The sequence below is a fragment of the Lissotriton vulgaris genome, chromosome 2_1, assembly GCF_964263255.1.
Source record: "Lissotriton vulgaris chromosome 2_1, aLisVul1.2, whole genome shotgun sequence".
Lineage (NCBI taxonomy): Eukaryota > Metazoa > Chordata > Amphibia > Caudata > Salamandridae > Lissotriton > Lissotriton vulgaris.
Window position 1 is genome coordinate 183,509,210 of NC_141687.1, and position 15,722 is coordinate 183,524,931.

Sequence of the window (15,722 nt, forward strand, 5' to 3'; positions counted from 1 at the left end):
CCATTAATTCTCTACAGTTTACCTAAGGGTAAAAACGTATTTCCCCAAACACACAATAGCTTAGATATGGCGCACCACCACTTCCTTTTTGAGATGGAACTAACATGACCCCACTATTGCATAGTGATGTACTTTCACAGTTACGTGACCTGCAAGGTGTTAAAGCATGGGGCTTAATAGAAATTTCCGCACTGGGGGATGTTTGTAGGGATGGTAATATGATCACTTGGGAAGAGTTACTGGTACAGTATGAACTGACTGGCACCGAGGCATTTAGACACCTCCAGCTTCAAAATGCCCTCAGAGCACATACCCCAGGGGAGAGCTCCCTGCCAGAATGCTCCCCCTGGAGGATAGAGTCCTAACTGAAGCATTACCTAAAAAAACAGTCTCTCTCATATATAACAAGCATTTACAATGCAATGGTCTTGGCATTGTTAAAGTAAGAGCTATTGGAATTGCTCATGACATTATTTTTATTTATGTTTTGGTTTTTAAAACATATAAATAAATGGCATTTTCATTTACAATGCCAATAGTTTAATCGCTCGCAAATGCGAGACCTATTGCATTTGCACCCACACACACAAAGCCACCCACACACACATACAGAGCCACCCACACAGTCATTCACATAGGAGCCACCCACACACACACAGAGCCACCCACACAGAGCCACCTACACACACACACAGAGCCACCCTCACACAGTGTGTGTGCACGCTCTATATAGGGGACACTGGCATTTATAGGGAGATGTAGTGTAGTGCCTTGAAAACTGGAGTCGCATACTGGCTCCTGCCTATGGTCAAACTATTGTTTCATTCTGGGCAATGCATGTAGGGTCAGTAGGAACCTCATTAGACAACTATCCATTACTCTGGCCCAGATTCCAGATGGCAAAATTGATGTGCTAACGCAGAAAATAACCAACTAACTGCATCACATAACAACCAACTGGAACTGGTCAACCAGAATTTACAAAAGGGAACCACACCCTGGCAGAAATTCCCCGGTTCCTCGCCATTACATATATATCCTTTTAAACATGCAATGTAGACATCGAAACAGCAGCAATACTTGTAGTATTTAAAGTGTCTTATTTAGGTTTTGCTCAGCTGGCCTATTTAACTTCTTGGGCAGTTTCTCCACTTAAGAGTGACATCTGAGAAAGACATCCTGGCTGAAGAAACAAAGGAAGGACTACAACAGACGACTGCCGGCAGGACTAGAGGCAGAGGACAATCGAGCAAAGGTGATGTAGCAATAGGAGCCGTGAACTCAACGCATTAAATTCAGTGGCCAAATAGCATTAACAACAAGTAGACAGAGGCAGCGGTAGGCCCCGAGAGTGGTAGATAGGTGAGGTTGTGTGTGAGAGAGAAGGAGTTGAGGTGTGCAGAGGTGAGAGCCATACGGTAAGTGAGGTAGAGAGTAAAGGCAAAGAGGGGGTAGATTCATCGAAGATAGAGCTAGGGGTAGGTAGAGAAAGAGGTAAAAAGGAAGGCTAGAGAGGAAGATTTTGTTATTAATCCAGTTGACCCGGAGGGGATGAGGGTTAAAGTTGGCATGCTGAGATGTCACATGAAAACCATATATTTATTGTCAACATCATACGTCACCGGGTGGTCATGGGCAATTACCCACTATATGTGCTACATCTAGGCCTTAAAGCGGCTTTGCACTTAACTGAAGAGAAACCTGTGTGCTGTGAAGATGAGATCCGAACAGTGTAGCGAAAACACGATGTCAAGAGGGTCATGAATTCCTTAGTGCCGCGTTACAGCTCCATTAATTTGTGAAATATTCTGAGGTAATTAAAAGTATTCACGTGACTTTCCCGTGGTAAATCGAACAAGCGTGTCTGCAGCTGGACAGGCAGCGCGAGACAACAAAAGTTGCCACTTCAAAGGAAAATAAACACTTGAATTTTCGTCCGACGGCGCTCGCTTTTAAAACACGAAACATCTTTAGTTCGACACAGATTACCAAAGAGAGGGACGAAAGAGACACCTGGCATACATTCGCGTGATAAAAGCAATGCATTAAAATGGACTTGTTAATCTAACTGGAGGCAAGATGCCGTCGGAGTGAGAGGTCGCACCAGCATCGCTCTGTGGAACTAGTCTCTTTTTATCTTGACCTCCCCACGCGATCGGTATATGAAAGACATATGAAAGAGATATGCTCTGCTGCACTGGGTTGGTCGATTTCAGATTTAAGTTGATTAACCTGAATCTCAACTACCCTGAACTAGAACTGAAAGCTGAAAGTTGAAAGCTGGGGGGAAAAAGAAACTGAGAGCTGCAGGGAAAATCTTGAAAAACTGAGAGGAGAAGGAAACTAAGACAGAGACAAGGATAAAGAATGGTGGCTGCGCAGGCACTTTCGCGATCGCTATTGTAAAGCACGCGCACATATGCTTTCAGTTATCGCGGCCGGTCTCTGGCCACAATAATTGAAAAAAAACCAACACAGTGCTGTTATCAGCGCCGCGCGCCCCTCTGCAGACTCCCCCTGCATTCCAGAGAGGACCGCGACGCGATCCGGTCTGCCCTGCAATGCTGTGGAGACAAGACCTGGCCGCACACACAACGTTATCCTATGGTGAAACGCTGCGCGTGGCCAGGTCTTGTCTCACTTCGGCATTCTAAGACTGCTGAGACTCCGACTATAGTTCTCGGGCGAGAACGCGCCGAGAACGCGCCGAGCCCTCGAGAAAGCCTGGAAAAGGGATCCGACACCGGACAACAGGACCTCCTACAAACTTGCCACCCGGAAACACCACCAGCTGATCCGCGCCGCCAAGAGAACAGCATTCAAGGACCGGTTGGACAACAACGCACACAACAGCAAGGAACTCTTCAACATCGTGAAAGAGCTTTCCAACCCCAACGCAGAAAACAACGACATCACCCCATCGCAAGACCTCTGCAACTCCCTCGCCTCCTACTTCCACAACAAGATCACAGACATACACAGCAGTTTCAACAACCAGCCAACGCACACCACGACCGACCAGCCACCCCCCCCCACCGCCACCCTCCACGCCTGGACCCCGATCAGCACAGAAGACACCATCCGCACGATGAACTCAATCCACTCCGGATCACCAACCGACCCCTGCCCCCACCACATCTTCAACAAGGCCGACGCAGTCATCGCACCCCACCTGCGAGACATCATCAACACATCCTTCGACACCGCCATCTTCCCCGAGAGCTGGAAACACGCCGAACTCAGCGCTCTACTCAAGAAACCAACAGCGGACCCCACCGACCTCAAGAATTACCGCCCCATCTCGCTTCTCCCGTTTCCAGCCAAAGTCATCGAGAAGACCGTCAACAAGCAGATGGCCGCCTTCCTCGAGACGAACGGATCCCTCGACCCCTCACAGTCCGGCTTCCGAGCCAAACACAGCACCGAGACCGCCCTCATCGCCGCCACCGATGACATCCGAGCCCTGATGGACAATGGAGAAACAGCGGCCCTCATCCTCCTAGACCTCTCCGCGGCATTCGACACGGTCTGCCACCGCACCCTAATACGGCGCCTCAGCAACATCGGCATCCAGGACAAGGCGCTGGAATGGATCATCTCCTTCCTCGACGGAAGAACACAGCGAGTCCGCCTACCACCGTACAAGTCAGAGGCCTCCGAAGTCATCTGCGGCGTCCCCCAAGGATCATCCCTGAGCCCCACCCTCTTCAACGTCTACATGAGCCCCCTCGCGGCCATCGTACGCAAACACCACCTCAGCATCATCTCCTACGCCGACGACACCCAGCTGATCCTCTCCCTGACCAACAACCCCGCCGCCGCCAGAGCCAACCTACACGAAGGGATGAAAGAGGTAGCCGAGTGGATGACGACCAGCCGCCTGAAACTGAACTCGGACAAGATGGAGGTCCTCATCCTGGGCTCCTCTCCCTCCGCCTGGGACGACTCCTGGTGGCCTCCCGCCCTGGGCACCGCACCCAAACCGACAGACCATGCACGTAACCTGGGCTTCATCCTGGACTCCTCCCTCTCCATGACCAGGCAAGTCAACAGCGTCTCCTCGGCGTGCTTCAACATCCTACGCATGCTACGGAAGATCTTCTGGTGGATCCCCACAGAGACCAGGAAGACCGTCACCCAGGCCCTCGTCACCAGCCGACTGGACTACGGCAACGCCCTCTACGCCGGGACCACCGCCAAGCTCCAGAAGAGACTCCAGCGGATCCAAAACGCCTCAGCCAGACTCATCCTCGACATCCCACGATCCAGCCACATCTCCGGACATCTGAGAGACCTTCACTGGCTCCCCATCAACAAGAGAATCACCTTCCGCCTCCTCACCCACGCACACAAAGCCCTACACGACCAAGGCCCGAGCTACCTCAACAGCCGAGTCAACTTCTACGCTCCCAAACGCCACCTCCGATCAGCCAACCACGCCCTCGCCGCCGTCCCCCGCATCCGAAGAGCAACCACAGGAGGAAGGTCCTTCTCCTACCTGGCCGCCAAGACCTGGAACTCCCTCCCGTCCGACCTGCGCCTGACCCAAGACCACCTCTCCTTCAGGAAGAAGCTGAAGACCTGGCTGTTCGAGCAGTAGCGGCACCCCCCCCCCCCCAGCGCCTTGAGACCCTACGGGTATGTAGCGCGCTTTATAAGTGTCACTGATTGATTTCAGCGCGTTACTCGGCGAGACCTAAAAACTACAAAACAATTCTACAGACCGTCTCGTTGCGTAAAGATCTAAGTGGAAGGCCGACATTGGAGACTGTGATGATGGGGAATGGGAGAAGGCACTGGGGACCTTCCAGGAGGTTTCTATACAGACAGGGTTCAGATTGATTTTTCTGTGCATTGTGCATCAATCTATGCACGCACAACTCTCAGACATATGGAGCGCGCCGCCACAGACCTATGTCTGAGGGGTTGCGGAACTGAGGGAACCTTTTTCTACACATTGTGGGTGTGCTAAAAGATTCAGACTTTCTGGATCGACCTGCAGAAAATAATTGGGGCAGTGAATAGGGAAACCCCGACAACAGCTAAGGCTCTCATTGGGCCTTATAGTGTAGCAAGATTGTGGGGCGGGGTTGATGTTCCGCGAGTAGGCAACTGGGAGCAGGGATTTAGATTGGTGAATGATTAATGAGAAGCCAATATATCATGGAAGGGGCTGCCAACATGTGAAAAATTAATACAGTTTTGGTGAACATTATCTACGCCATCTTGCCTTTCTCCGATGCCACACTTTCCGTCATGCACATCTGCCATATTTTAGCCGTCACGATCAGAATCACCCTCACGTAAGACCCCCCCACACCGGTCATTCCCACTCTCACATGCCTTGCGCATAGACAGCAGCCATTTTGAGCATCATGGTCTCCCGGCCCCTCGCTGATAGCCAGCGCATCTCTCTCTCTCTCTCCTAACCTCGCAAACATCCTCCGCACGTTGACAACCCCCGCTCTCTCATGCCTTGGGTCATAAACCCCTCTTCAGCGCAGCTCCGCCACAGAATCCCATCCTGTTCCCAGCGCGACACCTCCCTTCATTCCTTTCATGGTCTCAGATCCTTTTGATGCAAACCCCCTTTTCCTGTGTCCCCGTTTGTCTTCCTTATTCCCAGGCCACCACCTGGCCCTGCGGATACTGTTTATTACCCCGTACAGTAGGAAGCTTCCCCTCCCCATCAAAAGACCCTCGAGCCGATCAAAGCCCCCACCCTATGAGATCCGATCAACCCCATGCATTCCGTGAATCGGCGGAATGCCCTGCTGCGCGACAATCATCACCTGTTGTGACTGGGGTGGGGAATTCAACTGTAAATGTATGTGGGAACGGGCCTGTAGGGGAGATTCCGAGGATGTTCTTTCAAATATCAAAGTGTTGCGAGAATGTGTTACGTGCAATAAAGGTCATAGACCCTAGTATAAGAGGCCAGGCCTCAGAAATGTGGTTAGAGCACCTCGTGACGATACTTGCTGTCTGAATTGATGTGTTCTCCTCCGGAGAGAATAAAATCCTCGTTTCCTGCCTTCCAGTCTCCAGCGCCTGCTTCTTCATTGATTAATATTGGTGGGTCATAGAGGCGACACCGCCGGGCAACAGAAAAGGGTCTTTGGTTACTGGTTGTCTTTGAACCCCTTTTTACAAACAGAAGTGGGAGAAAATATGGGCATGTTGGCGATCCTATAGAGGTCTGGTTTTGGGACCCACCCTAGGAACAGACGATGATGTGTGTGACACACTCTGTGCATAGTCATTATCATCAAAGAACTTTATTCGATTCACAGAATCATCAAAGCATAATTAAAATACTAAAAACATTATAAAATAAAACACATTTAGTGCATTGATCCTTATATTATTTAAAGTTAGCACCAGCAAGATTTTGTAATGATGTACAATATTTATACCGTTGGTAGTCTTCAATTTGTTTTATCACAGAAGTTTTTGTTCCCTATGTACAGTTTTTTAGCAATACGTTCCACAAAATGCCAAGAGCAAATTTACTCGACATTACTAAAAAACTTATAATACATTAGTCCTCATATTATTTACAATTTGCGCCGGCGTAATTTTATGTCATATGCTATATTAACACAATTGGGAATCTTCGACTGATTTTGTAGCAGAAATGTTGTTCCCTATGTACAATTTTTAACAATATATTCCATAAAGTGCCAGGTCCAAATTTGCATATGCTACTTTTAAAAATACGCTATTAAAAATATTGACAATACTTCGATGATATCAAGGAATACATTTTGGTTAAGACACAATAAAATTTAACTTCAAAAGTTCACATTTTGTAATGTACAACTTCGTAACTCAACACTAATCCCAAAGAATACCCCTGTTTAAAATAGCATATATTGACTTTAAGATTTTAACCCTTTCGTTCTTCTTATGAAATTTGTAGTCAATAGAAATCTGCTAACACCAAAGACAATACGTTTTGAGGAACCAGTTTTTAAAATAAGCAACATATCATTATATTTTCTGATGTTCAGACTTCTGCCTAAGGGTTTTATCCAATTACTTCTGGCGTTTACGTATTTAGGACAGAAGAATAAAACATGGGCAATATCCTCTCTGACTCCCAAATGGCACAGCGTACACTTAGAATCTTTGTCTCCATCCTGTTGCTGTCCCCATATTGATGTAAAGGCTTTTATCTGCAACATACCATACCTGAATTACAGTTATTACATTTTTGCCAATTAGGGTTCAATATCGTCCAAAAACAATTCTAAATATGGAGTCGTATTGAACATCAGGAATTGGGTTGTAAGGGTTTCTGATGTACTGTTTGGAGCGACTCTGTGCCAAATGAAATTCCAGTAGATGGTTTTAATTTCCCCGCTTTGAGACAGGCGTCAGCAGGCTCGGATTTTTCCAAAATCTGCTCAGGCCTAAATAAAAGAACCACTTGCAAATGTGAGTCAACCAGGGGGAAGTAATAAGTATCAAGTGTCAATATTTTGCTCAATGTTTGTCTATATGTTTCTAATTCATCGGTGGTCCAGATTCTGACCCAGGATGATAGGGTCATCCAGATTGCCTTGTGTTCGAGTTGTTTTATGCCCAGGTCGTACATTAAAGGAATCAAGGGAGTGTTTTGGGAAAGTGCCCCAAATCTTCTCAAGACCTTATTTTCCCCCACAATTAAAGAGGAGAGATTCCCCCCCCCCACTCCCCCCCTCCCCACCCACCACAGCTCTGAACCATATTGGGCTGCGGTTTATGCTCTGGATTTATAAACTTCCAAGGCTGGGGTAACTGCCTTTGTCATAATTAGATATTGTGCCTAGTCAGAATGAGATGGTTAGATGTACAGACTGCCTTCATTCAAATTCCTTTCCTTGTGTGATTTCTTGAGGTCTCCGACATTAACATGCTGAATCAAAAGACGCTGTATAAGGGATCTGTATGCTGCTTTTTAGTTTATGTATTTGTGTATTGCATAAAAATCAATAAAAATATTGTTTTAAAGCAATAATCATAAGCTATCAAATGTACAGATCAAACACATCACTTCAGTGAAAGAAACATTTAGGATGCAACATTTAGGAAGACTCAAGTCCTGGAGACCCTTATCTTGACTGCTGACCAGCAAAAAAGGAGGCAGCAAGATAGTGTTTCTCGGTTTTGAGGACATTGAGGAACAGTAATTGGTGGACTGAGGGAGGTGTTAGGGGTGTGTTTTGGTACTCATGTGATTTTTAGTTTTGTTTTGCAATGTTTTCATTGTCTGCTGTTTTGGTGCAGTGAGGAAAGAAGCATAATCAGAGTTTCCGGTGCTGACACAGAATTTAGCTCTAGGCCTTTCTAATACGTGAATAGGAGAAGCGTGTAAGGCCGTTTTTTTTTTTTTTTACAGAGTTTTATATAACGCGAACTTGACCCGAATCAGGTATCAGAGCACTTTACATAGCATCAGTTGCATTACATGACACATTCATTGTTTTGTTAGGCATGGGGAATTGCATTATTTGCCCAGAATCACAGGATGTTCAGCATCAGTGCTGAGACTCGAATTAGAACAACAAAATAATTACATATGATCAATCAATAATTATAATGCCTTTGTATACTTTTATGGTTTTTTCGCTACCAAATTAAGGGGCTGATTATGATGGCAGACGGACCTGAGTCCGTCCGCCACCATAAAGTAGGAGGGACCGTCTGCAGGGGCTGCTGAGGTCCCTCCGTGCAGATTAGGGTGCCGGTCACATCCTCAATCTTTGTGCACCCCCTACCCCCCGTCACCAAGGGGGCCCGCAACGGGCCCCCGAAGGCAATCTCCGTATGCTTTTCCACAGCGGAAAAGCCGCCGTGGAAAAGCATATGTTTTCCGCTATCCTAATATGGCTGGCGGTGTCTGACAGACACCGCCAGCCATGTTAGAGCTTTTCCACCGTGGTCTGAAGGCGACCGCGGTGGAAAAGCAGCGGACGGATTTTGAGACCATCCTAATTTGGCGGTAGGTCGTCTGTGCCTCCGCAGTGGTTTTCCCGCATCCTCCGGACCGGCGATGGCTTCCGCCAGCCCGGAGGATGCGGGATAACCGCAATCCTAATCAAGCCCAAAGTTTCTGATTGATGGATTGAATCGCATATGAACAGACATGAGAGGTCTGGGTATACACCCAATAATCATACAGAGGGATATACTATACAGCTTTTAACCAATTATAGTCCTTTTAGTTCATTCTTGTTCATTGTCTGCCTTCAGGCAGGCCAATCTCTGAGGAGAGGCCCAACCACCTGGGCGATTGTTTTCCGCAGTGTTAGGCTTCAACTTGCTACCGACTTGGTGGGTGTCCGTCAGGACCAGCCCGGGCTACAACTGTCATCCCTCTTGCCTTCGACCCATTTCTTTGCCCCTCCCTGCTCTTCTGGGTCCCTGCTGTGTGGCATCCCAACTATCCTGTGTGAGCACTTCATCCATTCAGCCTGATGCGGAGTTCTGACCTCTCACTCCTTCTGGTACCACTGCCATGAGGCATGCCAAGGGCCCAGCGGGAGCATGACATTTACTCTGTCTGTGGCTGATTGCCACCACTGGCTCCCTCAGTGCCCCTGCCGTGAGGCATCCCAAGGACACTGTGTGAGCATTCCATCTACCTCTAGAAATGTATCTCCTTACTCTATCAGTACAGGGTTCTCTCCGCCATGCTACCTACGATTCCTAACATTTCAGCCGCGTGCATGATCAAGACTGCACCCTTGTGCCACCGCCACGGGACTGGTACTGTCTTGGCTGAATTTGTTTAACTGAGGGATGCGGAATTCTTATAGCCTGATGCCCAGTACACATTGTTTGGGGTCAGGGCAACAAGTTTTCATGTGCATTTTATCCAAGGGACAATTATTCCCAACCCCCTGCCGCACAAAACCTTTGGTTGCCAGTTGCAGTGCCACATTATGGATCAGGGTATGGGCATTATCTGCAGTTAAAGTAAATAGTTTTGGCCATATGTTAATGCTGTTCCAACTTGTATTTATGGTTTGTTAATTGAAAGCCTTTATCATTAGGGTGAGCGCTCCAAGTAACATTGTAAGCTCTGACTACACTACTGCCAGTAGTTCCAGTATAAAAATGTGTACCCGCGTTTTCAAGGTTTAGCTATATGACCCTATGTATAATGCTTCCAGAATGCTGTCTGATGTGATGCAAATATTTGCAGATCAGTGCCAGTGACTACTGTAGCAGTGTGTGCCTTTTGAAACCAGAAACAATTTTTGCTTTTGCCAATGTTTGTCATACCAATAAGGATTTACAAAAACCATGCCAAACAAGACCCCCAATTTCAGACATACTGGCTTTGCCAGTGCTTGTTTATCTGTGTTTCCCATAACCTTATTGAAACTGGCCTCTCTGATTTTCCATTATGAACATTTTGTAGAAATACTAGCATGCATCAAAACATGTTACTAAATGATGCTGCAAAGAAAGGGTCCCTGAAACTTTACAGGAGTTTTTATGAATCTTTTATTTTGAAAGCAAAAATTACCAAACACTACTTTGTGTGCCGATATGCTCCGCGTGAAAGAGCAGAATGCTGACACTCGCAGTGAAGCCTGCCGATACTAGGAGAGAGAGAGAGAGATAGAGTTTTAATAAACTCAAAAGGACATAGTCAACGCCAGACCAAATTAGGCGCACGCTCATTTGAGAAGGTCTCAAAAGTGCACCCATGATATATGTTTGCATTAAGTGCAACTTTGCTGCTTTCGTGAATTTACAAGAATTTACAGAAGTAGGACAAGAAATAGTACTCCTGGAAAATATTTGTGAACTGCCTTTTAACATCGAGCAAATATGCCTGTCAATTTTGCTCATGCAAAACTCTGGGTGTCTGCACGTTCACTTTACCTCCAACCACTTTTTTCCCAACTCTGGAAGAAGGTTTACATCTGCCATTGTCAGCAGTAAATTTCCAACATTTCTCAGTATGGGAAAAGATTAGGGAAGAGTTGTTGAAAACTCTTAAAACATGAAAGTTAGTAGGTGTACACAGACTCAAAAGGCCATTCGAACCCTGGAACTATTGCTTACCACTTCCTTCGGCCTCAGGATGTAGCTCTGCGGAAACGTGGCAACATGAGAGGGCGGCACATATTCAAACACTACTATAGTATGAGCCCTGGCAGAATCAGAGAGGCTATATCAGGGCTCTTATATAATGAGATTTTTCCCATAATTTGTCGCCGCATTACATGGCCCAAAAGGGACAAGTGGATTTTGTTACAGGACAAGTAGATTTATGAAGCAACCTGCCCTAAGGACTTGTAGATATTTTATCAAATTCCACACCTGTTTACTGTCCCCCCCTTCCTCTGTTTTGCCCCCTTAGTAAACCCCCTTGCGGCAGCTTACTATCACGCCCCCTGATGGGGGGGTTGGTCTACCGCCCTGGGGCGACCAATCCTGGTCACCCCCTCTTTCGTGGGCTCTCGTCCTGGGGGAGGGGAGCGCTTCCGGCCTCCGGGCGGAGTTTGTCCCAGGCCCCCATTGGGTCCGGCTTTGATTTCCCTGGCCCAGGCTCTTAATTATATATCAAAAAACACCTTTAAACAGGTTCAGTAGGAGGCAAATGGTGCTCCCAAATTGAGAAGATGATAGCACACCTTTTGAGGGGTCTCTTTTATCTTCGCCTGGTTTATACCAAGCATAGACAGAGTGGAGGCACTTGGAAACCCTTTAAGCGGATCGCCAGGCTAATTCCACACAGGCCTGTTGAGGCACAGCCCATTCTGTACATTAGATGAGCATCGAATCCACTCACTTTTATTTATTCAGGGGGTCTGCTTGGCAATTTGTAACTGATTATGGTCATCAATTTTCATAAACCTGAACACAAATGTACTCAACTATGAACAAATGGGTGGCAGGCTCCCAGCCATTAAAGCTTTCTATTTAGGACCTGCGGAATGTATTTACCACATAGGCACCGCAGCACATGGGTGCTGAAAACACACCCGGGCTGGTAATGCTTCAAAAGCGCTTCATGCCTGCTGGCCAGGCGGGCCTCCTTTCTAACAACGCCAGCATTGAAGAAGCCCCAGGCGGTGATATTTGAAGTGAGAAAGCCGGGCTCCATTCCTGAAGCGTGCTGCTCGCATTCTTCTCTTTGTCCGCGTATTAATAACCGGTCAGCTGCTGCTGTCAGACCCCGGTGCCTTACTGTGATTATATTTCAAAAGGCTCTGTTAAAGATGGATGCCGCGCTCGGCATCCATTAAAGCTGACCCTAAGCAGGCCGGAGCGGGGCTCGCATTTGTTGTGGTCAGTGATGCGCAGGAGGGGGCGCGTGCAGAGGGCGCGTGGAGGGTGGACCTGGCTGCGCAAGAGAAGACTGCACAAGCCTTCAGCCTCACTGCGCATGAGCATCTGGCCAGTGCCATGGGGTGTGTGCGGACAAACTGTAGGACATACGATGCACACCTGTAAAATATTGCAAACTCAGACCAGGGGTTGCAGGAAGAATTTTCAGATCAGAAGGAGTTAGAAAAATCCTAACGTTATTCTGAATTTACACAGTCCTGAAAAATTCTAGCGTTAAGAAGTAAGCAAATGAGCTACAATTTTCTGCATTGTTCTTCCAGATGTCTCATAGCCGAGAGGGCGGCGTGAGGCTGTTAACTGCAATGCAAGGAGACATGCCGGCCATCATTCATATTGGGTATGGTAATAAAATGGGTGACAAATACCACGAGGAATACAGAGCAAGTAATATTTTCAGCAAAAAAAAAACGCGTTTTCAATAGAAATAGCACCTACATGAGCACTGTGCAATGGGATAAGGCCACTCAGTATATTGAGCATGGAACAAAGGCCCTCAGACGAGGGGTCCCGCTCAAGACCACAGGTTACTGAAGATGGCCTCAGAATATTGTGGAAAAGAATAAATCTTTCAGCATTGGTTGCTGCTGAAACATTTTTATGCCTGTAATTGCCAAACACATTTGAACAGGCCTTGCTTGTGTAGTGGAAGCGTTTACTATACGACTGAAGACAGGTAAATGCTAAGAAGACACAAGACACTATTCTTTTAGAAGTTCTGGGCCTGAGTGAGGGTTGGTAGGAGGTGGAGAATATACATCCTATTTGTGAGTACATAGATGTGTGCTCACTCTGTACAGGGCGCATGGGGCATCTACCACTTTTTGAGGGCTGTACCTCACTTGCCAGACTCTAAGCTAGGTCCGATGCCTACTTGTTTTACGTATGTAGGCTCAGTTAACACATAGTTGCATGTGATAGTGCTCTTTTTTGATTTCTCGGGCTACAACAAAGAGTCAGCGTTATCTCTCCCATTGGTCAAATCAGGTCCTTGTTCTAGAAATGACTCAAATCCCTCATTGATCTGCCATCAAAGAGATGTCCAATCACCCTGCGCTGTGTTGATTTAGCAAATGATCATGGCATTCAGGATGTGTCCTTGATAAAACTCAAAGTCATTGAAAGCTCTAGCTCCAAACTCTGCTCTTAAGTCACAGACTCACACAGAGCTTGGGTATTGAGAACACCAGATAATGCGAGTCCTGCTGTTAGTAATGTAGACTTCCTAGGAGATATATTTACAATAATAACTAGACTGTAGACTCCATCAGAGACCTGGTCCTGATGATACAGTCACTCAGGCTGAAACTTATCAGTTTATTACAGTCCAAACCGAACAGACATTTTCACCAATTGATCTTCAATTGCACTCACACCATCTAGTCAGTTTATGGTCAATACCAAAACAATGCATTTCGGTCATTTCGGTCTTAGCCTCAAATTGTTTGATTCACTTTCCAACTAGGTAGAATGTCAATATCATAAGTGCAATGCAATACTTGCAGATGCTCTTCTTCTGGAGGATCGCAATTAAATGTCTCCAAAATTAAACAAAGGATATCCACATATTAGGCTAAACATGGTAATGTTTTTCAAGCCTGTTTTATTTTAGAGTTTTAAAAGTTCAAGCCGCGGTGTTTCATCCCAGAGGTTGCATTCAAACTCATGTCACTCGAAAAATGGAAGCTGGTAGAAACCAAAAGTCCCTTTTTATGTTGTTTGTGGCTCCCCTTCTCAGGGTACTTAGTTAAAAACAGATAACATCCTGCACTTTAATTAACCCTTTAGGGTATTCTCGATCCAGAGTGCTTGTTTTTGCACCAATAACTTTCTCCTATTAATTGTAGTTCTAGGATCACAAAGTTAATAGAAATACACTGTACAAGAGGCTATCATGGAAATGGTCTGCAGCTAATAATCAATAACTTGTTTCTTAAATAGAGAGTCTTACTAAAGCTTTTGTCATTAGGCTTGGTTTTCATGACACAAAATACACCAACAAGCGAGTCTGCAATTGCATCAAGTTCTGAAGTTCAACAGAGTGGTGGGTATTCTGAAGGATTACAAACCCAGATGGGTTTAGCTTTGTGTGAATCACACCAAATAAAAGTAATACTACTTGGTTTGGTTACTGACACTCCATAAACAAGCACTAGCAACACCGACAGGCAAACTTTGCTAATATTTTGTAGCCACCACTAATGGCCAATCCCAGATACTTTTATAATATGCCGGCATTGGAAAAGTCAATAGCGGTGACCAGCCATGCTAATAGTACAGACAACATGATTTCATTTTAAAGATGGCATGATGTAATGTGATGAAGCAACACGGAACAACAGACTGGTAGGTGCTAAAAAAACAGTTGCATGGGACGGAGAGGGATGGGAGGAGCAACAGAAGAGCTGAGGGGATGGGAGAGCTACACAGAGAGGCCAAGTTACTAAGATTTAACAGCATGTTTTCCGTCACAAAAGTGACGTAAAATGATGCACATTTTTTAAACTAATTTACTCTCCAGCACTAAACTTGTTTAGTGCTGAAAAGCACACGAAAGTAGCGCAAAGCAGCGCATAGCGCTTCTTTGCATTACTTAGCACCGGGGGGGGGGGGGGGAGTACAATGAATGGTGTCTGGGTGTTCCTATGCAACCACCCAAGGTTTCTGAAGCTAAACCCTATGTACTTAAAAAGTAGACAGGGTTTAGTGTAAGAAAATCGTGCCCGTTTCAAATAGGTGCTATGAAGGAGAAATTATTTCATTTCTCCTTTTTTTTCTGACATTGTATGTGCGCTGCACCGTACAGCACACACACAAAGTGAGAAAAGGCTTCAAGTTAGTCTAAGCATGGTATTTTGTACTGGAAGAGTTCCCTTCCAGTGCAACGCCTCTGCTAGACCCAAGGAGACACCCTTGCACTAAAGCCCATGGCAACATAGTTTTGCGCCGGCGCCAGGGAGAGGCGAGGAGAGTGGCATATTTCTGTAAATACAGCGCTCTCATGCTCTCTCTTTCTCACGCAGCGCAGCACAGCATTTGCGGCTGCGGCGCTGCACAGCATGATAAACTAATACATCTGCCCCAGAGAGTGCAGGCGGGCTCGGCTTGTGAAGGAGAAAGCAGCACAAAGGGGAGAGGGACAGAAAGCAAGAAAACATATGAACTTCAAAAAGTGCTAAAAGTAAAAGTATTGTATTGTATTGCAACATTTATACAGCACTTACCCCTGGGTGGGCCATTGAAGCAGCTGCCTAGCATTCTACATCATGTAGGGTGTGTGGTCGGAAGGATGTTGTTTTTGTTTTCATATCCTGCGTGATAACCACTGAGGTGCAGTTATCGCGTTATGGGACGCAGCGTGTGGGATGATG